Genomic DNA, 26,528 nt, shown 5'->3' with positions numbered 1-26,528 from the left:
CTCGCTTATTTTACCTAGATTCATTTCTAAAGGAGACTTTATAATACAACTAGACAATGAAAACCAGCAGTATTTGCCAGACATAGTAAATACTGTAAAAATGGGTGTTATTAAATTGCGGAAGCCTGAAGCTGTCTCTAAGCTGGAGGCCTATCTCTATTAAGAAGAAAGATTAACAAGTGCTGGAGAAGGGTCAGAAACATTCAAACACCAAACTGACACTTTCACCTTGATACAATCAGAACAGCTGAAAGACAGTTGAAAAAAGGAATAGTTTTCTCACCGTGGTTCAGTGTCATTTACTGCCATACCCTTGAACCATTTAATATCACCCTGTGTTAGGAGTCCCACATTGTGGAAAATGCTGGTCTACAGTAAATCTTAGAAGGGGGGGTAGAGGGGATGATAACAATAATTAGTACTTATTTAGCATTTACTATGTGCCAGACACTGTTCTAAACACTTCTCATTTTATTTCATTTAATTCTCATAATAATAATCCTACCTCATAAGGGTATTATCAATCCATTTTTCAGGCTAAGAAACTGAGCCATACAGAGCTTAACTAACTTGCCCAAGGTCATACAACTTTCCCAAAGTCACACAGTTAATAAATGGCAGAGGGACTTCTCTAGTGGCACAGTGGCTAAGAATCTGCCTGCCAATGCAGGGGACATGGGTTCCAGCCCTGGTCCAGGAAGATCCCACAGGCTGCGGAACAACTAAGCCTGTGCACTACAACTACTGCGCCTGCACTCTAGAGCCTGCAAGCCACAACTACGGAGCCCGTGTGCCACAACTACTGAAGCCCGCGCTCCTAGAGCCTGTGCTCTGCAACAAGAGAAGCCACCGCAATAAGGCCACACACCGCAAAAAGAGTAGCCCCTGCTTGCCACAACTAGGAAAGCCCACACACAGCAACGAAGACCCAACACAGCCAAAAATAAATAAAACAAATTATTTTAATAAATAAATAAATGGCAGAGCTGGAACTGAACCCAGGCAGTCTGTCTCCAGTCTATGAACTTCCACTACAATTGAGCTGATCTCATGTGAAATGATATTTCAGGAAGACTTATCTGGCTATGATTTGCTTGCTGAACTAAAGGAAAGAGAGGCCAGGAGACTACTGCAATGGCCCAGGCATTAGAGCCCATGGGCCAGCTGGGCCTGGGGGCTTAACTGCCATTTGCTGTGGGCAGCAGAGGGCTGTAGAGCAAGAGCTGGGCCCCCCCCCTCCAGACTTCCGGCCAGGGGCTCCCAGTGGAGAAGGGAAACAGGGCTAAGGCCCAAGTCAGAGATGCAAAGCCTACCCTGGAAAGAGAAGAGCTGGGGACACCACCGTCCATAGGGGACCAGAAGAAGTCACCCCTGGATGTGAGGACAAGCCCAGAGAGAAGGCAGAGGTGTTGGAGAAGCAGCGTCTCTGAGCGGCCAGGCGGCTGAAACACCAGACCCTGCCCCAGGTTCTTGGGCTGCCACTGAAGACCCTCTCACACTCTGACACGGTCCAAGTTCTTCCACATTTCACTTCCAAACGTAACAGTGACATCATGACCTCTTTTTTCTACTTGTAAATGGATTTCAGGTCTTTGAAGAGTAGGAAATTTGGCTGTATCTTGCCCTAAACCTCCTCCTTTAAATTCAAAATATGCATTTAGGACTGGTATCTAGTTCTCAGACAAAGTGTTTTAAAATTAAAATTAAGAAACACATTCAAATGGCATTTCCAAGCTTCTGACAGGTCTGAAATATCCTGAACACAGACACCAGTCATCCACAGACATCAAAATTGTTTTATTACCTTAAATCTTCCAAAAGCATTGCTTGAAAAAAAAATAAGACAGCAGATAAAATTGTCAGAATAAGAAAAAAAGAAAACCTCCTTGAAGAAAATGTTCTATGCATGGAAAAAGAAAGACTAAAAAAATTAAAAACAAAAATAACTGATCTGTACTGACTGATTTGATGCTAAACTCAGGCTTCACTTAAAAAGTAGAAAAATTCGACATTGTAGGTTTGTGATTTACCCTTGAAAAAATATGATTTCTTATTTCCCAGGAGAAAAGCTTTAATAGTATCAACAGATTTCTCTGGATATCAAATATTTCTCCATTATTGGAGTAAATTATCTTTAGATCAAAATTAGATGGATTAAATTTCCCTTAAAATACCCAAGAGATTTTAAAAATACAAGGAAACGTGTCATACACCCCCAAACAATATTTTATCCAAATACCTCCATGGAAATATCTCCCCATTAGAATAATTAGCCAGAAAACAAAACTAACCTGAGTTTTAGACGTACTAAGTTCAAAATACCTTATTAAAACTCGATCATCATTTGCTGATGCTAAGATGAAATTCATAATCTTTGGTGCACTTTAAAAATCCCTGGAAATATGCATTTACATTTCTGTTTTTAATCTGGAAAAAAAATGTGTCTGAATTAGTGATAAGCTGGAAAGGAGTCTGAATTTTATTTAAATACAACATATACAACAAAGAATGTAAATAACCGTAAGCACTTCCAAATTCTTAAAAAATTCACCCTCGCATCAGTGCCACAAGGTTCATGCCTTAACTATTCTCATCTATGTTATCTTTGTCTTCCTGACTGAACTATAAACTCCTTAAGAGAAGAAATTATTAACTTTTTAAATCATCCATTAGCACCACACTGACCCATCTATTTGCTCGGTATTTACTGAATACCTACTATGTTCAAGGCACCTTGCTGGTGACACAGCAATAAGGTAGAGAAGCGGAAACAGTCCTTGCCTTCAAAGATGTTACTGTCCAGAGGGAGGTGGGGAGACTGATAAAACGTACACAAGACTGAGAGGTTCACAAATACCCCTCAGTGGGAAGAAGGGCCCTCTAGACCCAATCGCTCTTTACCATTCCCTCTCCACAGTCTCAAATCTGCTTCATTTGGCATCCAGTTGAAGCCCCAATACTACAAAATTTAATCCCAGATCAATGCGGGAAAAGTCCTTGGTCTCTGAGAAAACAACGTGATATGGTTTTTGAAAGAGAAAGTGAGACCCTTAGATCTGGATATTAGCTAGAACCCATGTCATAGAGAAGTGCTAGATCTGCTCCGTGAGAAGATTTACATTTTCTTAGAAAGAGGTTGAAAGAAGTGAGGAATGAGGGACTTCCCTGGCGGTCCAGTCGTTAAGACTTCCAATGCAGGGGGTGCGGGTTCGCTCCCTAGTCAAAGAGCTAAGATCCCACATGCCTCGCAGCCAAAAAACCAAAACACAAAACAGAAGCAGTATTGTAACAAATTCAATAAAAACTTCAAAAATGGTCCACATCAAAAAAAAAAAAAAATCTTAAAAAAAAGAGAAAAAAGGAAGTGAGGAATGAGCAGTGGGGGAAGCGAGAGGAACCAGAAAGGCGTAGGCTCGGCCCTGCCTTGCGAAGCAGCCTGGAGGGCTGGGCAAAGGCGCTGGGGAGCCGGACCGTGCACAGGGTTTTCACCCCTTGGCTCTGCCCTATGCAGTCAGCCCCTCCTCCAGCGCTTCTGCCCCAACCTTCAGTAAAGTCTGCAACATCCTCACCTGTGCTATGTGGGGTTCGGTAGATATAATGCTAAAGGGGTCAATTCAGTGTGAAAAAGAGAGAGTACCTAGGGATGCAGGAACCAGGAGGCAGAGGTAACCAAAACAACACAAGCATCCCACACACACTCCAGAATTTAGAGGACTCTTAAGGATGGCTTTGGACTTCTGTGGTTTGGAACTGGGGTTTGAGTCAAGAGGAGGAGGCCCCCAAATGCAAGTAGTTATACAGTCAGCTAGGCGAGGTTCAGACCACCAAAGGGGTGCCAGCAGCTTCAGAGGAGGACCCTACACATGGTCTCATTCACACTAGCCCCGGTGATGCCTCCTGATCAACCCCTTCCTGATGGCGATCTGGGACTGCCCTCAGACTGCATCTGTGCACAGCCCTAACTAGGTCTGCCACCTCCTGCAGTGGTGACCTGGCCCTATCCTGCCCCGGCACTACTCCTGCTTCGATCTGTGCTGTGACATCTTGCCCAAGTATTTCCCCAGCACCCAACCTCAACCTGCCTCTGCAGCCCATTAACTACTTCTCTTTCCAGACTGACAGTTTATAGGACAAGGGCTGGCCACATGGGCACTGCAAAAAACCTGGCCACAGTACTTAGGAAGAGACTAGACTTTGGAAGGAAAAACTGTAGACAAATTTCACATTTAGGAGACAGAGTTACAGATGACTACAGGACCAGCAGTCTGCAAAGAACAAGGTCCACGTGTAGTCTGTGTGAGAAGAACTTTGCTCATTAAGAAAACCACGGTGTACTTCTACTTCTAAACTCCTGTGGGTTTGCTTCAACTATACTTTCAAATATTCAGATATAGGAAAAAAGGTTGGTCTCTAAGAATTTTCAAGAATAAAACCAGATATATAGATTTTTTACTCTGTAAGAAGCTGTCCCACCAAAATAAAATAAGGAAGGATAAAGTTAGTTTGGAGGCAGAGAGATGGATTCACAGTTGCCAAAGTAACTTCCTCTAGATTGAGAATGAGGCTATCAGGAAACATTGTAACTGTATTTTCAACCATGTTGCATGCCTCCATTTTCTCTCCTTTTCTCTGCCTTTTCCTCAAGGGGAAAAAAGAACAGAAGAGAAGAGGGGCAAAATGCAAGTACAACTATGCAAGAAAGATGCAGGGCCCAGAGCTGGAGTTAATAAGCTTCTGAGGAAGGAGATTAATTCTGAAGGTAAGAGAGGAAATCGTAAGCATAATGCAAAGAAAGCACTTTAAGTCTTTGCATGAATGGAAAAGAACCTCCAGGAACTTTGCTTCCAAGCCCTGTTTATAGATAAGCCAATGTGCGGCCAGAGAAGGTAAGTAAATTGCCCAAAGTTACACAGCGAATTAGTGGCATAGCCAAAACCCCAAAAGCATGAGCCTACCTTCAGTGGTCACTCCGAGGGGCTGCAGTGGCTTCTCACCTTGGATTTGGTGAGCAGAACAAAAGTGGCCATACGAGAAAAGCTTTAACTGGCTCGTGGGAGTCACGCTATAAGCCATAAACCCTGTGATTATTAACTTCAGAAATGCAAAATATAGAAGACTAGTAAAAGTTTTCCTTGAAGTAGGAAAAAAGAAAGGGTCAAGCTTTTATGATGCTATACTCGATAATAGTTGGGCTTAACAACAAAGCTGTCAGTTTATACCAGGAGCTTGGATCTCTGCAAATATCATCTCTTCTAGTCAGGAATCCTCTAACTAGTGATGCTACTTTAATAGAGAGCTTTATTTTTCTAGAAAAAAAAGAAGAAGAACCAGACCAGATTGCTGAATCAGGTTCTACCACTCATCTGGTTCTCAAAACCTAAATGTATACATGCCACATGCCTGGAGGGAAATGCTCAAAGTCTGTGGGCGAGGCCACGGAGAAGCAAATCTACAGCCTCCCAGGGCCCTGTGGCAGGGTGGGCTTCCCAGTCAGCTCCATAATTGCAGTTTCCAGCTCCTGTCCCTAGAGGAGAGGCACCCAAGCCCTGGGAAGGTCAGATCCTACCCCAAGGAACCAGCAATGCCAGGGCAGTCACAGTAGACAGTCTAGGTCTGGCAGGAGCCCTGTGAAGGGGGCTGAAGCAGCTCCTCGACAAGGGCGTGGGGGAGATGACCCCTGGTGAGCATACATCACCCACCCTATCACTCTCACCCAGGGCACCAGGTGTATGTAGCATATGCCTATAAAGACTGCCCATACACAGCATCTCTCATGTTACGGCTTCTCCATGCTGTCTCCAACATGGCTTATTACACTCAATATCATGCTGGCTGACAAGAGGAGGAGGAGAAGGAAGGAGGACAGAGGGGCATCTTCATTGCGCTCACCTCTTCCCCTCCAAAGAGGACAGTTACAAAATACTTACTGGAAAGCAGTAACTAACTTTTCCCACATTGGCCTTGTATCAGTTCTAAATCAAAAAATTATTCTGCACAGTGCACTGTGCCACCGTTCTTGATAAAAACTGGTTGGGCTTGCATCCCAAAACCTTCAAAGAACTAAGCATGAAAGTGAAAAACTTAGTAACAACACAGGGGAAATACAATGCCCTGAGATGTGGCTTGATACGCAAATCATGCAGTAACAACGTAAAGAGCATTAGGAAGGATTAACACAAAGCTGAAGAGGGAGGACTGGGCCCAATGGACAACACGAGTTTCTTCTTAAATGGACAATAAGAAGGCACCATACCCAGACCGCTTGTGGTACTCGTGATATCTAAAAGGACAGGGTTGTAAGAAATCCATTAACAGACAAATCTCAAAAGGGGAGAGAGGAGGAGACGAAAAGAGGGGGAAAGAGGGAGGGATGGAGGGAGTAAGGAAGGAAGAGGAAGCAGGAAAATAACCATGAAATAAAAAAACAAAAGAGGACTGGTAGTGAAGAAGAAGCCACATGTAAAATGACGAAAAGCAGCACAAATTTAAGTGGACATCGTTTCTCTAACATCCTCCCATATCTTCCCCCTTTAGAATATATGCATTCTTGAGTCACTCCTATCTTTTAAAATTACCTCCCTTTTGAACTTAACTGTTGTCCTATTTTCTTTCCACTCCAGCCAGCCTTGCTGAAAGAGAAGATGGAATCCGTTCTAGTCTCCACTTCCTAACCACCGAACCCCAGTCCCCAGCTTCTGCCCTCCTGTCCCCACTCCCACGAAAGCCAGTGGTTATGGCTGACTATCCCTGTCTTCTCCATAGTCTCTGCCCTCTTGGTTTCTTGAGTACTCCTTTCTCTTTTCTAACAACCTTTTCAATGAATCCTTAGTGGCTCTTCTTCCTCTGCTCTCAAGTGTTCGGATTCCACCACACTCCATCCCAAGACCCTCTTGTCTCTCCTGCTGATGCTGCGTACTTCGTGGCAGCTGTGTGGAGACACCCTGGGGAAAGGCGCTGGACTCTGGAAAAGGGAACACAGAGCTGGGAGGCACTCTAACAGCAACAACTGCAGCCACCACTGTTGCCAAGGGTTCCACAAACACCCCAATAAAGAATCACCCATGCCATACACCAGAAACTAATACAACATTGTAAATCAACTATACTTCAATTAAAAAAAAACAAAAAAAAACTTCCCTGGCGGTCCAGTGGTTAAGACTCTGCACTTCCAAGGCAGGGGGCATGGGTTTGACCCCTGGTCTGGGAATTAAGATCCCACATGCTGTGCGGTGCAGCCCAATAAATAAATGGATCACCCAGGCTCTGCTCGAACTCTTCTACTGACAGGGAGCTCATCAACCAGAAAGCAGTTCACCTGTGAGAGACTGGAGCGGGCAGTCAGGAAGGATGCATCTCCAGGGAGTGGGGGGTGGAGGCTGAGTACACGCACACCCGTGCTGGCCACCCAAAGTCCTCTGAGAGGAGTATGGCCTTAAGTAATGATCAACCTCCCTGCCTCACAGGTGGATCCAGGGCCAATCCTTCTGAAAGGAAGGCTGGCCCAGGAAAGGAAATGAAGTTGAGTTTGGGGTCACGATGAGCCTGTGGCCGGGTAGCCTCCCTGACCCACACCACAGCTCTTTTGGTGAGCATGCTGATAAGACACAGCCACCAGCCACTGTTACAGAACAGGGGCAACAACACAGCAGGAAGCTGTTCCCCAAACATCCCCACTGGAACATCATACTGCGAATGAAGCATTCTGTGCATCTGTCGAGAGCCGGGCATCACACTGGCTCTTTCCCCATGATTTCATCTATTCCCAGAAACACCCATTTGAGGCAGGTGTCGCTGTTTCCGTTTTACAAATGAGAAAACTGAGGCAAATCTGTTCAAGGTCACACAGCTGGTAAGCACATGAAGTGAAGTTCAGAGTCACTGTCCAAAAGTTAAATGCCTGTGCTTTCCACCCAACCAACTCGTCCCTCACTAACGAATACATTTCTGAATACTGCCTATTGAGAGTGAGGTGGCAAACATCTACCTATGGTCATGAATGGTCCCGTAGAGAGAGATGGTAAACATGCGTTCATTTCCCAGCACCATACGCTGAAGCGTAAATGAGTTTCCGTATCTTGGTATTAAGTCAAGAGAGGATTTTTCTACCCCCGGCAGAAAAATATGAATGATACTAAAGGAATGCTGCAAACTCAATAAATCCAGAGACTAATATTGCTATGTGAACTCTATAGTAGTTATGCTGGTACTGATAACCTTACAAAAGCTCTTAGTGGAACTTGTTAAATCATAAAATCATCTCTTGATTCTAGAACATAAAACAATGCCTTTTTATGTAAACACAACCTTGGGAAAAGTGCAGATGACATCAGGTCTTTTTAAGATATTTCCTCTGTCACACTGGGAACCACTTCCTTCACCCACCAATATGTTTACACATTTGCAGAGAGACTTCTCTGCCATAAACATTAAACACAAATCACAATGTAGCAGCTAAGAGCTCGGATCTCCTCTAACAACTATTATGAAAGTCAGCCACTGGGTTCTCACAAGCGGTCATAATCAAATTTCTAAAGATGGATAGTTTGTGCTGGAAGGTAAGTTAAAAACAGAACATCCATTTATTGAGATTCATTAATATTACTATCTATTGACCTGTACTATACTAAAAGGATTTTATTGAACAGACAACTTCCAAACTTAATACTACACAGAATATTAGCTCAATCATTCTTTCATTCATTTAACTAATAACTAATGTGTAACATAAACATGCACAGGCGTAGAGCTTTACAAATAAACTACTTATACAAATTTGTGTACTACTTATATGAATAAGTAAATAAGCCCTCACTAAACTTAAAATGCCATTATAGAGAAGTATATAAAGTTAAATCAGTATTATAAAGTTAAACAATAAGACAACAATATAAGATGTCTTCAAAGAATAAGACTGCAAACCCAATGAATAGTAAAGAAAAAAATGCTCAAGGTTCTAAGAGATGAGGGTCAAATGTGTTGGGGCGTAAGAGAAGACACTGCTGAGAGCAGAGGTGGTAACAGGTAAAAGGAAGCTTGGTGAAGAGAAGAAACAGAGGTATTGATATTATTGGTCAAGGCATGTTCTAGAGAGAGTAGATGAAGGAAGCTAGACCAAAACGTGTATGCAGAGATGCAGGGTTAATAATCAATAAGTGCAAAACCACAGTGGTTTACCTTTCAGTGATCAAAGGAACATATTCGCTTATTTCCTAACTTAAGGACTCAGGTCATCGTTTATCCAGGTCCTCATTTTCAACCAAAGCAATAACTTGTCAAAACTTTAAAACTCCCTTAGAAAAATGAAACGTAATAAATATGTATCTACAATGTAAAGAGTCACTGAGTTTAGAATGCCACACTCCACTGGACCCTTTAGAGATCACTAAGGTCATGGATCATCCCATCGTGTAAACATTCTCAAAACACAGCAATGCAGACAACATACAGCAAGAGTCAGGGAATCTGGGCAGGAAAGAAGGGCCAGTGCAACGCAAGTAATTTGTTCAGGTGGATGGGCAAGGTAAGGAGTTAACAGTAGTTAGCAGGTAAGAACTACCCAAAATACTACTGCTGATAGAAATACAGACACGTTACAGTAGGGAAGCCCTTTGGAAGTCAGCCAGATCTACACACATCCATACTCTGCTTTCTTTTGAGGTGGGCACTGCCAACAACTCAGGGTCTAAGTCTTGGGCAATTGAAGATGCATGTGTAGAGTAATTAAGAGTTTGTAACCATCTTACAATATCAAGAGACAGGAAGAACCAAAAGAAAGATGTCGTGAAACTATAGCAGCAGTCAGAAAACCTTTTCTATAAAAGGCCAGATAATAGATATTTTAGGCTTTGAGGGTCACATGATTCCTGTCACAAATACTCAGTTCCGGTATTGTACTGTGAAAGCAGACATAGACAGCAGACGAACCAATAAGCATGCCTATGTCCCAATAAAAATTTATTTACAAAAACAGGTTGTGGAAGACTCATTTATAATAAAACTCTCATCAAGTTAGGAATAGAGGGGAATTACAATAATGAGCATCTGCAAAAAATCTACAGCTAACATCACACTTAACAATGAAGGACTGAAGGCTTTTCCCCTAACGTTTGGAGCACAGGATTTCAACAAATGGTGCTTCAGCAATTAGATATCCATAGGCCAAAAAACACAAAAAGGAACCTCGAACTAAATCTCAAACTTTAAAAAAATTAACTCAAAATGGATCACAGACTCACATGTAAAATGTAAAACCGTAAAACTTTCAGAAAAAAATAGGAGAAAATCTTTGGGATCAGGCTAGGCAAAGAGTTCTTAGGCTTAAAACCAAAAGCACAATCCATAAAAGGAAGAACTGATAAATTGGAACTCATCAAAATTGAAAACTTTTACTCTGCAAAGGCTCTACTAAGAAGATTAAAAAACAAGCTACAGGCTAGGAAAAAATATTTGCAAGCCACGTATCTGACAAAGAACTAATACTTAGAATATATAAAGAACTTTAAAAAATGATCAGTAAAAGGGCAAATAATCCAAATAGAAATGTCTAACATTTTACCAAGACATTTCGTTGAAGAGGATACACAAATGACATGAAAGCGCATGAAAAGGTGTTCAACATCATTAGCCTTGAGGGAAATAAAAATTTTAACCATGATGAGATATCACTACACACCTATCAGAATGGCTAAAATAAAAACTGGTGACCAAATGCTGGCAAGGATGAACAGACAGAATCACTCAGACACTGCTGATGGGAATGTAAAATGGTACAACCACTCTGGAAAAATATTCTGGCATTTTCTTATAAAACTAAACATGTGACTACCATATGATACAGCAATTGCACTCTTGGGCCTTGATCTCAGAGAAATGAAAACTATGTTCACATAAAAAAACTGTACACAAATGTTCATAACAGATTTATTCATAATAGCCAAAAATTGGAAACAATCCAGATGTCTTTCAGTAGGTGAATGGTTACACAAACTGTGGTACATTCATACCCTGGGATACTACTCTGCAATAAAACGGAACAAAGTATTGACACTGACACGTGCAACAACTTCAACAAACCTCTAGGGAATCATGTTGACTGAAAAAGCAACCCCAAAAAGTTACATGCTGTATGATTCCATTTATATAGCATTCTTGATATGATAAAATTATAGACATGGAGAATAGATTAGTGGTTGCCAGGTATTAGGGATGGGGGGTGGGGAGGGAAGGAAGGAGGTGGGAGTGGCTATAAAGGGGCAACACAGGGGATCCTTGTGGTGACAAAACTGTTCTGTATATTGACTCTATCACTGTCAATATCTTAATTGTGCACAACAGATTTCCAAGATGTTACCACTGGGGAAACTGGGTAAAAGGTACACAGAATCTCTCTGTATTATTTTTTACAACGGTACATGAATCTATAATTATCTCAAAATAAAAAGGTTAATTTTTAAAAAAACAGACTATAGGCCAAATTTGACCCACAGACCATATTCTGCCAAGCTCTGGTTTATAGTAAAGGTATAAAACTTTCTAGTCCAGTTCATTAAACGTAACCAGGTCATAACTCTAGATGCAAACTGACCTTTAAGTTCTCAGAATAAACAATTCCACAACCTGGCTGCCCAGCTGTATCTAGAAACCAATCCAAATTGTATTAGCAAGAATCCAAGACCCACAGGATGCTTATACTTCATAGACAGACAGTAAGCATCTGTGTGTCTGAACCTCTGATGTCCCCCCAGAGTATGCATCACCGCAGAACCTACATTTTTCCCATTTTCCATTCTGATCCAAACTCCTTACTTACATTGGCTTTGAGGCACTGCATAACCTGGCACCAACTTTATCTCCTTTGGCTAGATTTACAGGGAAGGTATTCATAAGTGCTTACAGTACGTGTATCACATATCATGATTAATAAACATATCTACAGCGCTACTGGAGCCAAACCCTTAATAACTGATAAAAAGAGTAGCTTTGTTTATTTTAGTAAGCTGTGGTACATACATACCATGAGCTATTATGCAACCATTAAAAACAACATATTAAATTTCAGCAAACTAAGCATAGTGGGGAACTTCCCCAACCTGATAAAGAACATGTACAAAAAACCTATATTAACATGATAATTAATGGTGAGAAACTAGATGCTTTACCACTAAGATCAGGAATAAGGCAAGGATGTCCCCTCTCACCACTCCTATTCAACATCATACTGGAAGTACTAGCTAATGCCAATAAGAAAAGGAAATAAAAGGTATACAGATTGGGAAAAAGAAATAAAGATGTCTTTGTTTGCAGATGACATGGTTGTCTATGTAGAAAATCTCAATGAATTGAAAAAAAAATCCTAGAATTAATATGCAATTATAGTAAGGTTACAGGATATAAGGTTAATATACTATAGTTAAATGTTGTCTTATATGCCAACAGTGAACAACTGAAATTTGAAATTTAAAAACATAATACCATTAACATTAGCACTAAAGGAAATTAAATACTGAGGTTTAAATCTAACAAAATATGTATAAGATCTATATGGGAAAACCACAAAATTCTGATGAAAGAAATCAAAGACTATCTAAATAAACGTAGAGATATTCCATGCACCTGGATAGGAAGACTCAATATTGCCAAGATGTCAGGTCTTCCCAGCTTGATCTATAGATTCAACACTATCCCAATCGAAGTCCCAGCAAGTGTTCAAGACTTACCATAAAACTACCATAATCAAGACAGTGTGGAAATGGTGAAAGAACAGACAAATGGATCAACAGAACAGAATAAAGAGCCCAGAAACAATCACAAATATAGTCAACTGACCTTTGACAAGGGAGGAAAGCCAATGCAATGGAACAAAGACAGCCTTTTGAAAATGGTGCTTGAACAACTGGACGTTCACATGCAAAAAAATAATAATAATAATAATCTAGACCCAGACCTTACATCTTTCACAAAAATTAACTCAAAATTTAAAATGCAAATCTATAAAGCTTCTAGAAAGTAACATGAGAAAATACCAGTGACCTTAGATTCGGAAATGAATTTTTAGATACTACACCAAAACTGTGATCCATGAAAGAAAAAATTGATAAGCTGGGCTTCATTAAAACTTAAAATGTCTGCTCTGCAAAAGACACTGTCAAGAGTATAAGAAGACAGGCCACAGTCTGGAAGAAAATATTTGCAAAATACATATCTGATAAAGGACTGCTATCCAAAATATAAAAAGAACTCTTAAAACTCAACAATAAGAAAATTAAAAATCCAATTAAAAAGTAGGCAAAAGACATAAACAGATACTTCACCAAAGAAGATATACAGATGATAAATAAGCATGTGCAAAGATGTCCATCATATGTCATTAAGGAATTGCAAATTAAAACAACAATGAAATACCACTTCATACCTTTAGAATGGCTAAAATTTAAAACACTGACTAAACCAAATACTGACAAGGATGTGAATCAACAGGAATCTTATTCACTGCTGACGAGAATGGGGAAATGGTCCACTCTGGAACACAGTCTGGCAGTTTCTTACAAAACTAAACATACTCTTACCATATGATCCAGCAATTGTGGTCCGTGGTATTCACCCAAAGGAGTTAAAAACTTATGTTCACACGAAAACCTATATAAGAATGTTTACAGTAACTTTCCTCATAACTGCCGAAACTTGGAAGCAACCAAGATGCTCTTCAACTGGTGAATGGATAAACAAAATGTGATAAATCCATACAACGGAGTATTATTCAGCACTGAAAAGAAATGAGCTATCAAGATATGGAGGAACCCTAAATGCTTACTGCTAAGTGAAGGAAGCCAACCTGAAATGGCTGCATACTATATGATTCCAACTATATGATATTTTTGAAAAGGCAAAATTATGGAAACAGTAAAAAGATCAGTGGTTGCCAGGGGTTCATCAGGGAGGAGGGAAGACTAGGTGAAACACACGGATCTTCAGGTGAGTGAAACTACTCTGTATGATACTGTAACAGCGGATACCTGTCATTTTGTCAAAACACATAGAATGAACCCTAATGTAAAGTATGGACTAGTTAATAATTATGTATTGATATCGGCTCATCAATTGTAACATGTACCATCTAAAGCAAAATGTTAACAACAGGGGAAACTTGGGGAGGAGGGGCGTGTGTATATGGGAACTCTCTGTACTTTTCACTCAATTTCTCTGTAAACCTTAAACTGCTCCAAAAAATTAAGCCTATTAATATTGTTAAAAAGAACATGTTAAGATATACCAGCTGACTTGGAGATATTTCCATAATGTACTATTAAGTGAGAAAAGTGAGATACAGAGAATATAAGTTGATTCATTTTTATAAAATACCAACAATAAATAATGTGAGTGTTTACATATCATTTTATGGATATGGAGAAAGGCACTGAAGAATGCTCTCTTGGTTTTGGACAGTGGTTACTTGGGAAGTTGGGAGAAGAGGATAAAAATGATTAAAAACTTACAGATCAAACTTTGAGCAAAAATATGAATAAAAATTTAAGGTTTGGGCTTCCCTGGTGGCACAGTGGTTGGGAGTCCGCCTGCCGATGCAGGGGGCGCGGGTTCATGCCCCAGTCCGGGAAGATCCCACGTGCCGTGGAACGGCTGGGCCCGTGAGCCGTGGCCGCTGGGCCTGCACGTCCGGAGCCTGTGCTCTGCGGCGGGAGAGGCCACGGCAGTGACAGGCCCGCGTACCGCAAAAAAAAAAAAAAAAATTAAGGTTTAAGTAATAAAGGCCCTGAAGCAAAGAGAAGCCATCTCAAGACTGGGGGTAGGACCAGCGAGAATAGCCTATTACAGACTTCCTGGGAAGAGAAACCAGAGGCTGAGAGCAAAGACCCCTTGGTTCCTTTCTAAGAGAGTAAACAGTAGAGAATCTTCATTTTATTAATTATATCAATTTAGTTTATCAACCATCCTACAAGTTCCAAAGCAAACATACACAGAAAAAAAAACCTAGGTTTCAGCTCTTTAATCAATCTCCTTATTCTGAAAAAAATAATCATCGGGCTTTCAATGAACCAAAATAGTTAAAGCTTAAGTTCCATCATATTCATATAAATCCCCTGGTTCATATCTTGCCCCTGGAAATTCGTATTTAAATTTATATAGCTTATTCCTATATGTTTCCCCCAAACTACTGCAGCAAACAGCTATATAATCTTACTCATCCAACACCTAATTTTCTCCAGAAAATAATTATTCCCTTTTATTCCATTTATCAAAATAAATCCACAGCACTTCTTAGGATGAGCATCATTCTGAAAAAGAAAAAAAATTTTTTTTAATTTCTGAAAATAAAGTTATCTGCAAGGGGCTCCTCCAACCTCTTTTACATGCAGAGGCAGCTGGGTGCAGGGTCTCCTCTTGGAGGGATGTGGTTTCCCGGCAACCTGCCTCCGGTTGTCAGGGAGAGACCCGGGTGAGCTGGTGAGCAGGGCTGTTATCAGGCCGGCTGCAGCCTCGGTGGGGGGAGCGGGCAGCTCCGTGTGGCTGCTTCGTGCCAGTGCACACAGCTCGGTGTGCGAGGAATGCTAAGTGGTGGGCCAGGAACCCCAGGGACCAAGCAGGAGTTGTTACATTGGGCTTCCTGCTAGATGACGTAGCTCTTCATGAATTGGTTCTTAAGAAGGGATGAGGAAATGGAGGTTTGCAGCCATGCAGTGCTTTCTCCGGGACTCTGAAAGCTGGCTGATTCATTTGGCAAACCCTAACGTGGTTTTCTTTTCATCTGCTAACTACAGTACGTCTGTTAAAATATCAAATTTTCTTCAGTTGGCCAAAGAATAATTTTTGGCCTCGTGTGAACAACTCTTTTTAATTTTTCACATTGTGTTTGACCTAAGCAAACTATAAATTACCTAAGAGTAAACTACAAATTAAAAAAAAAAAAATTAAAGCTAAAATATGAAAAAGTTCCAGAGGAAAATTCAACACTAATGTTATTACCTTACCATGGTAATATTTTCAAAAGAATTCATTTTATATACATGCTCTGGGAAGACATTCAATGTTTCTGAATTTCATTCCTCATTTTTTAAAAATGTAATGATAATATAGTCATCAAAACATATTGTAACTCTACATTTCTTCCAGTTTCACTATTACCAGTCTTTGCTGTATTATAACGTAAATTTAACACACTTATTCAACAAGCTAGTGGATCAGAAATATACCCTGCTCTGAAACTCTGTGGATATGCTCACATGAAATGGTACAGAAGTCCTAAAGAAAGTAAGGAACCATGTCTTTCTCTGTGAAGGGCAATAACCTTATTCAACATTTTAGAAGCGATCCAGCTTACAGAAGAGATCCCAGCTGGTTCAGAGGCTATGGCAGTCTCTGGTCAAGGTAAAATCAAGCATTTGGCATTGTTTAAAAACCAACAAAAAATAGGCCCCAAATAAAATCACTTATGCTAAGCCCCACGTCACCAAACCAAGATTTACCTTGGCTACAGTTTTGGGTCTCCCAGAAATGAGAGAGAAACGGTTTAAGAACCAATCAGGAATCTCCTGCCATCCCGTAAAGGAAAGTAACCTTGCCTTGACCACCCTGCCTAGTACAACTTCCTTGTCCCCGCTTCCTTCTGGCTATAAAAATCTTTCATTTTGTACAGCTCCTCAGAGCCCCTTTCTATCAGCTAGATGGGATACTGCCCAATTCCAATCAGTTTTTGCTCAGATAGACTCTTAAAAGTTTTAATATGCCTCAGCTTATTTTAACAGCATCATGATCAAAGTAGTCAAGTGTCTCACCAAATGGGACGAACGTTTTGATAGGACATCCAGAGAGGAAGTTACCAGAAGACTAAGCAGTCTGACCATTGTAATCCAAGAGCTCTGGTCATGCCCACATGGCACCGTAACCAGGTTAGAAGTTCAGGAAACGCAAGGGAGAACAATGGCAATCTCTGAGCTCCAAATGCATTAAAGGAACTCAACCTTTACATCCCTTAAGAAGACACACTGGAATGAAAGTGTAAAACAGGGCCTCAAAGCCCTAGCTCCACCTCCAGTTCTGAGAGCAATCTATGCTGAAACAGTCCCCAAAAGGCAGCATGGAAGGGGAAGAACTGAGATTAGCCTTGAAAGGCCCAGGAAGATTGAGATGGGCTGTGAGGAAAAAAGCAAACTTCCCAGAGGAAGGTACTAAGAGTAGAAGTCAGCCTCAGCAGTGGAAGCAGAGATCAGGAACACTGAGATTAGCGGCAAGTCAAAGAATGTTTCTAACCCCAGGATGAAGAAAGTCATCACCCAGATCTCACAGTTACCGCTGTTTTCTTAGCAGTGACAGAAATCTGAGGTTTAAACAGATGCCTGGTAGTGGTGCTCATGACAGACTGGGAAGGCTGAAAGCAGTGAACAAGGCAAGTGTGATGGTTAGTTTTCTGTGCCAAGCTGACTGGGCTAAAGGATGCCCAGATAGCTGGTAAAACATTATTTCCATGTGTATTGTGAAGGTGCTTCCAGAAGAGATTAGCATTTGAGTTGGTACACTGAGTAAAGAAGATGATCCCACCAATATGGGGGGGGGGGGTGCTCATTCAATCCAATCGGATTAGAAGTAAAAGATGGAAGAAGGGGGAAGTCACTCTGAGCTGGAATATCCATCTTCTCCTCCCATCAGATGTTCCTTGTTCTCAGGCTTTAAGACTCAGACTGGAACTTACACCATTGGCTCCCCTGGTTCTCAGCTTTCAGGGTTGGACTGCATTACATCACCAGTTCTCCTGGGCCTCCAGCTTGCAGACAGCAGATCTTGGACTTTTCAGCCTCCATAATCATGTGCTCCAGTCCCTCATACTATATATATATTGTTCTGTTTCTCTGGAAAACCCTGACTAATACAGAAGGCAAGGAACAATCAAGACTCACTGGAAGAGCAGCAGTTTAAATACAGAGGCAAGGATCGAAGATGAATGTGGCTAAGGTTTGGGGGAGAGTAGTGCCACGACAGAAATGGGGAAATTAAAATATGTACCCAGTGTTTTGAAAGGAAAATGGTAAGTTTGGTCTTAGAACTGAGTTTGGGGTTATGGCCGGACATACGTATCCTCTAAGAATTTGGAAATGGGAAGCGGAACTTTTGCAAGATGAGATCTAGCTTTCAGAAGCCATGCACAGATGAGAGTGGTTGGGAAGAAGCTAGCCAGCCAGCCAGGAGAAGACAGTACAAAGAGTAAAGCAGTAAAATGCAGGCAATGACAGAGGTGATGCCAGCAAATGCCAATTCCACTTATTCAAAGACAAGGCAGATGTCAGACTCTCCCAACCTCTCACCATCTCTTAGCTTAAAAGTTGGTGAGGAGATAGACACAAGTTAAAATGACTACCCCATGATGACAAACCCACGGCCTACTAGAAATCTGACGTAACCAAAGGTCTGGGCAGCATGGAGAAAACTCAGCTCTGTGCAGCCGAGCCTGGGCTGATGCTCTGAACTCCAGGAAGGAAGAAGTGACAGCTAAGGAGGCTGCCATCACGTACCAAGGGTGGACTGATGCTCCATTCTTCAAATATGGCCCACTCCTTATCACATACATTTACATTTGGCTGTCGAAATGCTATGTAGGTAACACATTTTTCCGGTATAATAGGAAAGACTATTAACACAGAAACCAGCAAACAGTGGCAATCCCAAGTCCCCAGGTGCCCACCCTTCCTGTCTTCTTCAATGTGCTATTCTCCTCTCCATTACTCAACCCGTGTCCAGTGCTTTCATAAGCATTCTTGCCAGAGACAATGTTGCCTGATGCTTTTTTTTTTTTTTTTTTTGCGGTACACGGGCCTCTCACTGTTGTGGCCTCTCCCGCTGCGGAGCAGAGGCTCCGGAGGGACACGCAGGCTCAGCAGCCATTGCTTACGGGCCCAGCCGCTCCACGGCATGTGGGATCTTCCCGGACCGGGGCACGAACCCGTGTCCCCTGCACTGGCAGGCGGACTCTCAACCACTGTGCCACCAGGGAAGCCCCCTGATGCATTTTTGCCACAAACATTTCCACTGGGTTAAGTAATTGGACGTAAGGCAATTTTGCCCTGAAAGATAAAATAATGAAAAATAAAAGAGGGACATTAAAAAGGACGTAATAAAACATGAGAAGTGTAGATTCATGGTGATACTGCCCAAATAACTGATTTTACTTTGTGGGTTGTACCTGAAAACTCGTCTTCCAAGTCTTTCATTCATTGCGTTCTATACTTTATTCTTGCTTGTTGATTCATTTCCTTGTTCAGCATCAGACGAATTTTCACTAAAATTTCTTCCTTCATTAAGAGAGGTATCAGTTTCCAAACACTAGCATGCGCATTTGTAACTGAGCTCTGTGTTGCCTTGTGAAAGCCTCCACTCTGTTGTGTGTTCTTAGCACGTTGGCACATGTCCATTGATAGATGTTCCAAAGTTCTACGGGAAACGTGGGTTCAACTCTGCACCTTTGAGGTCCTTAGCCTCTTCCTCCTCCAATGCAGTGTGTTTCAAACTAAAAAACCTACTCTTGGGGCAAATCACTGTCATCTGTCAGCTCAGTAAAGCCATCAATAATGTCACTAAGTGGAAGAAATGCTAACGCATTTCAACCAGTTAAAACCAAACTGTCAAACCAAAAACTGTCAACCAGTTATTTCATCTTTCACAGCAAAACTGCCAGTTAGTTCTGCAGCAAAAAATGCTTGCAGCAAAGATGTCTACAGCTAAGATGCTTATGGAGAAAGTACCTAGAACCCATTCAAACAGCTATTGACTATCTATTCTGTATCACAACACAGGTATGTTTTTGAGGGGCCTGCCCATCAAAGAGATCACAACAAAATATGCTACAGTCATTCAGCAAATATTTATTGTCAACCTACTGTGTTCCAGACACAAAGAATAAGACAAAATCCTGCCCTGAAGTAGTTTGTACTCTAATGCTACTATTTCATAAAACATTAGATATTCTGATGCTCTCAGACAAACTGCAGACTTATGAGGGAAGAAAGATGAAAGAACAGGATGTAGAAGATCCACAACTTTTCTTCCTCACACTGACACCCTGAAACCATCTTCTGCAGAATTCAGTCTTTCGTACAGTGCCAGAGTTCGAGATCTGGGCTGGCACAGGATGGCAGGGGCTACAGCCAGCTGCTGTAGTATGAGAAGGGGCCTGGTCATCTGCCAAGGCAGCAGGGGTGATGGCTCCCAGGCCACTGGGGTCTGTGAAGGGGCCAGACCAAGCTCGGCAAAGAGGCCTTCACTCTGGTCCTTGCTGAGGGCCTGGAGGCTGCTGGCTCTCTTGGGACCCATGTCACAGGCTGAGTCTCCTCACCCAGCTGTCGTCACTCTCCTCCCTCCCCAGCTGATACAGGGGCTCGCTGTGTCCCCTGAACCAGAGGGGAGCAGGACGGGGCCCCCCAAGGGCTGTGCTAAGCATGACATCCTTTTCCCCACCGCTGCTGCAGGTCCCTAGCACGTCCCTGCTCAGAGATTTGAAGACAAGGGGCTTCCCATCATTCATCCTGGCCAGTCGAAAAGTTTACCACTGGTCACAAGAGTGATTGAGAGGGAATTCTGAAATCAGCACAAATCCACCACCACTAGTGGAAAAAAAATTCAGAATATGTACCCCATGGATAAAACATATTATGTTTTTGCTAGTTTCTCTGGGTCACCATTGGTCACACGATGGTCACATAAAAAAACCACCTTTTTGGGCTTTGTTTTCAGGCATTAACCACATTCTCCCCCAATATCCACAAAACATTACTGAGTGTCTGATGCAGGCAGGCAGTACCCTTTGTGAAGTGCTACACACTACAGGATAAAATAAGTATCAAACATGGTCCAGTCCCTCCCTTTAAGGAGTGAAACATGGCTCCCCACTCTGGACAGACATCCTTCTGGGGAGCTCACACTCATATGGGGAGATAATGTTATCAAACACAAGTCTGTGTGCCCGACGCACAGTGAGGCCAAACAATACCAAAACGGTAGAGTTTGGAGCAGAGAAAGGCTTACTGCAGGGCCATGCAAGGAGACAGGCGGCCCATGCTTCAGAAACCCCGAACTCCCGGAATGCTTTCAGCAAAGGCTTTTTATAGGAAAGGTGAGGGAGGCGCGTGGTTAGCTGTGAAACTTCTTGGTGTCAGATCCTTTGCTCCTGAGGTTGGGTCACGTCAGGTCACGATGTTCCTGTAAACCTTCACCAAAACAAATTGTTATTCTCTGTCCTGACAAGAGAGAGCAAGGTCCCAAGGCTCAACTTTCGCCCTCCGAGGTCCAGGCCCTGGCCGAGAGGAGGGGGGTCCCTGCGCCGGCCGGTTACCCTGCCCAGGAGCGTCTGTCCAGCACCCAGTCTGGGTCCTCCCGCCAGTGCCCAGGTCGGGCTAAAGAGTCAGATCTCAGCTGGCGTTGCCCTCAGGGCCAGGTCCCCAGACCTGGCCCAGCTGTCATCACTGAGGGGGGCAAGGCGCCCAGGATCCAGCCGGCCCTCAGGCTTTGCATTTAAACTGGAGAGAATCATTTGTGTATGATCAATGTAATACCTCTTGTAGCAAATACCCATCAGGTGAATTCCCAGCTCATGACAACTGCCCTTCTTTGAGAATAGCCCAACCACAGAGGTGGACCTGAAGTAATGCTGTGCAATGTCCTTGCAACTTAACCCTGACCTATGGCCACCTCCTAGGGGTAGACAACTGATCTCAGCTGGACCAATTTTTGAAACTTGAACAGAGAGGTTGAAGCTGGCTGAAGCTGTTACCTTGATGGCAGTGTCCGTATACTCCAGTCGCTGAGGCCTCCGTGGACTGCCACCCATGCAGACAGCCACCCCCTTTAGGTAGCAGAGGTGGGGATGAGGAAGATGTTCGCTGCTGCCTCAAGGCCTGGGCCTGGCCAGCAGGCACCCGTGGCATGGACTCTGGGGCTCTGCGGGACATAGCCCTCAGCCTGTCCCTGAGCCCCCAGCTCACCCGCCAGCCCCAAGACCGGAGGGCATGGAGGGCTCCGGGGAAACGGCCACGATCGGCCTCTCACTGCACTGTCTGCCTTGAGGACCACTGTCAGGCTGACTGTTGGCGGAGTGGGACCTCTAACTGATGCGCTAAAGGTCTTGTGATAACGGCTGCACACCCACCCCACCCCTACTACAATAAGACAGAGATTTAATAACCTGGGTAGCAAAAAAGCACCTCAGTAGCAATGCAAGATCTGATAGAAGGATTCATAAAATAGTTCAAAATTATTTGTCTAGTAGAGAAGAAAGGGATTGCTTAGGTTGGAGAGGAAAGGCATGGGTTTATAGGAGAAAGGGAATTCAAGCAGGGTAAGTTTTGAGGAAGAGCAGGATAAGGATATATGGAAATCACAATATTTTACCCAAGCAGGCATTTAATAAACATTTAATGAATGACTAAATGAAAAGATTAGCGTGTGGAACCCACTTGGGTAAAATCACATGAATGTTTCCAGAGGCAAAACACTGAAACACATGCTAGCCAGAAGATGGGGTTCTATAGGGGCACAGTAGGAAAAAAGGCTGGGAAGGTAAGGGTCAGATGGTGGGAGATATGGAATACCCTTATCCCAGGGACTTCAGGAAAGTACTGAGGATTCTGAAACAGAGAGTAAAATAAAGAGCTTTAGACAGGATGCAAAGAGGAGAGATAATAGCTCTGTGTCCTACAATTTAGAAGTTAATCACACACTGGTGAAAATTTTTCTAAAAGGAAATTTGTTTTCCATGATTTTCTTTTAAAAGTCTATGTACATCACTCAAAATAAAAGAAATACACATAATGCCTTCTACATAATAGTGGAAGGAATTTGTCCCCAAGGATCTTTTCTTTGTATAAATGATGCCACCACAATTGACACTTCAATAAAAATGAATATTTATGAAATGTAAAATGATTTGGATTAACTTATTCCAATTTCACCCTCTAAATTTAGATTTTTAAATCACGCCAAAATGTGGATTTTGATTACAAAAGCAAGTTGGGGAAGAAAAACAGAACTTGACATGAAAAAGAGCAAAATTTAAAAAGGAAAAAAAAGAACTTGAAATAGGGATGAAAAAAAGATGATAGTAAGGTGGTCAATTAGACTAAAAACAGCAGAAAGAGATCATCTTCAAAGTGGAGTTACTTAACTCGAACCAAAAGTTAAAAAAAAGTACGGAGTCAAGTCTCCCACCTGTGTCTCCCCTCCACCATCAGCTCACTGCATCGCCCTCTCCGTGGCCATTACTTTCTTATCTATCCTTCCAAAGTTTCTTTGTGCATAAACATTATTATTATCCTCCCTGTTCACACAAAAGTTAACATATAACACTGTTCTGACCTTGCATTTTTCACCTAACACTATATCTTGGCAATCTCTCCATACCCATTCATATAGATATTCCATGTTCTTTTTTACAGCTGCATATTCCATTGTGAGGATGAACCATAATTAATTTAACTAGCCCCTATTGATGGGCGTTTGGGTTGTTTCCAATCTTTGACTACTGCAAGAAAAGCTGCAGTGAATAACCTGGTACAGTCATCATTTGGCACGAATGCAAGTATATCTGTAGGATAAATTCCCAGAAATTGAATTCCTGGGTCAAAAGGTATACACATTTAAATTTTTGACAGATATGGCCAAATTGCCTTCCATAAGAGTTGAGCCAATTTACATTCTTGCCAGCTATGTACAAGAGTGTCTTCTCCCTCAAGGATTTACCAACAAAGTGTATCATCAAATTTCTGGATTTTTGCCAGTCTGAAGAATGAAAAATGGTACTTGCATTCTCCTCATTATGAATGAAGCTGAGCATCTTTTTATATGTTTAAGAGCCAATTATACTTCCTTTTCTGTAAACTGCTCATAACCTTTGTCTATTTTTCTAATGGATGTTGGTGTTTTCTTATTATCTTCTAGAAGCTTCTTATATATTAGTGAGATTAGTCCTTCACCTACGATATGAGTTGCAAATATTTACCCCAGTTTGTCTTTTGAATTTGCTTGCGGTAATTTTTGCCTGCAGAAGATTTTTATTTTGTTGTGATCCAATTTATCAGTTTTTTAAGTCTTCCGATTTTCAAGTCATGGTTAAAAAGGCTTTCCTTTCTAAAGGAATTCTCCCTTGCTCATCCTTAAATTATTTCATTTTTTACATTTAACTAAATGAAAAAACAGTACATATAGTAGTTAAGATCACAAACCCTAGAGGCAAACTGCCTATATTCATATCCCAGATCCACTACTTATTAGCTATATGACCTTGTATAAGTCACCTAAACTCTATAGGCCTCAGTTTCCACACCTACAAGTGGTAACAGGTTACCACCTCCTCAGGTTGTTGTGAAGATTAAACGTATTAGTAAATGTAAATCAATTACTACAGTGTCCAGCATATAGTAAACACTCAATAAGAGTGAGCTATTATCAACATATATCTTTTGGAACTTATCCTGGTTTAAGATGTGAAGTACAGATCCAACTTTGGTGGGGTTTTTTTTGGGGGGGTTTTGTTTGTTTGTTTTCCATATGGCTACTCAGTTGTCCCATAACCATTTATTGAATATTCCATCTTTTCCCCACTGATTTGAGATGTCACCTGTACCATATGCTACATTCTCATACGTATTTAAGAATTTCTGATCTTTCTATCGACCTATCTATTCATGGACCAGTGCCACACTGTTTAAATTATTAAGCTTCACTTTTACTATGTGCAAGGGCTAGTTGTCCCTCTTTGTTCTTCTTTTACAGTTACCATTAACTATTCCTGCTTATTTTTCCATATGAATTTTTTAAATTAGTGCATCCTGTTCTAGAACAAAATAAAAATATCATTTGTATTTTTCCTGAAACCATGTTACCTTTATAAATTAACTAAGGATAGGTTGCAAATAACAACAGACATAGACAGAGGTAATACAGAAAGGTGAAAAGCTGTTAAACAGATTGGAGGTTGGAGTAGAGATGAATTTAACTTTCAAAACAATAATATTAAGTCCCTAAGCTTCTATCTTACAGCCACTGAAAACCCACCAAAGAGGTAACACTGCCCATTTCTTGGGCCAATCAGAACCTTCGGCAACCTGTCAAGGCAGCAGTACCAGGGGTAGAGATAGGAAAGGCCACAATCTAAAATTTAAGTATTTGCGGGGGTGGAAGTTACAACAGCTGAACAAAAAGGACATGTGCCTTATAGGCTTGGCCCTACACCAAAAAAAACAGTTCACTGGTCCAGATATAGCAATGTATGCATGGCTATATAAAAAGGCAGAAGAGCCTGGACAAGAACCAAGTCCTGAGGTTTTGCAGTCAGAGTTATTAGATGCATAGAAAAAGAAATCATTGGCTTGTTTCTGTCATGTTAATCTTTTACCAGAAGTGTCATTTATATACTAAAGAATTGAGTGGGAAGACCTTAGTTAAGATAAAGAAGAACTAAATTGTGGTCAGTTTTAACCTTGAACCAGTTTGGAAATCTGATCAGGAGTTTTTGGTTTGTTTGTTTCTAGATGTCTAGGAGGACATACCACAGACACTGTAGTGTGTAAAGAGGAAGTTTCATACAAGCTGGGAAAGTTCAGCATTGAGAATTATTGCCTTTAAATATCCACTTATGAATCCTAGTTTGTTAAAAGAGAATTCTCTTTCAAGATAAAGTTTAGATAATGGGGTTATGTAATTTAGAGACAGAGTTAAAGATAATCTGGATTTTTTTTTTTTCGAAATTCATTCTCTGAATTTGAGTCAAAAATAAAATAAGCTTTTTAAGGCTATCAGTGAGCTGGGAGTGAAGTAATATGGGACATAGGAAATAGAACTGCTAATGTAGGTGAATGAGAAACAGGTCACACAGCATCAGTTCCCAAACTGCCTCAAATCCAAAGACCTCTACCTTCTCCATTCTCATACTGAGTATTGTGTATGATACACAGACCCTCAGAACGACCTCCTCCTATATATACTCAACAATTCTTTAAGTTAAAGAAAGATGGAAGAATCCCTAGAAAACTGTAAATGCAGGATTTATCTTGGCATCGAGCCATACGTAAAAGATTAGTCACCGCTTAATCCTCCAACACCTCTAAGGCACCCGTTTACAAACTACCAAGTGCATTACTATCACCGGAAGGGCGTATTTAAAAGATATCATTGGGACTACACTTTGAGAAGCAATGCACCAAGGTAATTCTTCTCAAAAAGTATGGTCCTCAGGTTGGTGGACACGTGCTATCTGCGACCTTCTATAGGGCTGAGACAGAAATTAAAGTTAAGCTTTCGAAACTTTTAGAGCAGTTTCTAGCATTTCATTTTTATTATATTTTTTCATTTTTATTCATTTTATTTCATTTTTCTAGCATTTCACTTTCATTATATTTTATATATATTTTATTATACTCTCCAGAAGTATTGGTATGAGATTGGAAAATTATTTTTAAGTTTGGGAAGCACAGCTCTTCTGCATGGCTGACACACACAGGCAAACCCGGGAGCACAGGGCCAGGGGCAGCTCCTGC

General features: G+C 41.5%; 1 protein-coding gene across 2 annotated transcripts in view; it reads right to left on the bottom strand.

Annotated features, from left to right (window-relative positions):
• MSRA (methionine sulfoxide reductase A) overlaps nt 1–26,528 on the bottom strand; it is a 369,470-nt gene that overhangs the window by 342,003 nt on the left and 939 nt on the right. The gene's annotated exons all lie outside the window — the stretch shown is intronic.

Source organism: Delphinus delphis, chromosome 6 (assembly GCF_949987515.2).
Source record: "Delphinus delphis chromosome 6, mDelDel1.2, whole genome shotgun sequence".
In the NCBI taxonomy this organism is placed as follows: domain Eukaryota; kingdom Metazoa; phylum Chordata; class Mammalia; order Artiodactyla; family Delphinidae; genus Delphinus; species Delphinus delphis.
The sequence above is the reverse complement of the archived record's forward strand: the minus strand, read 5'-3'. Positions and strand labels throughout refer to the sequence as shown.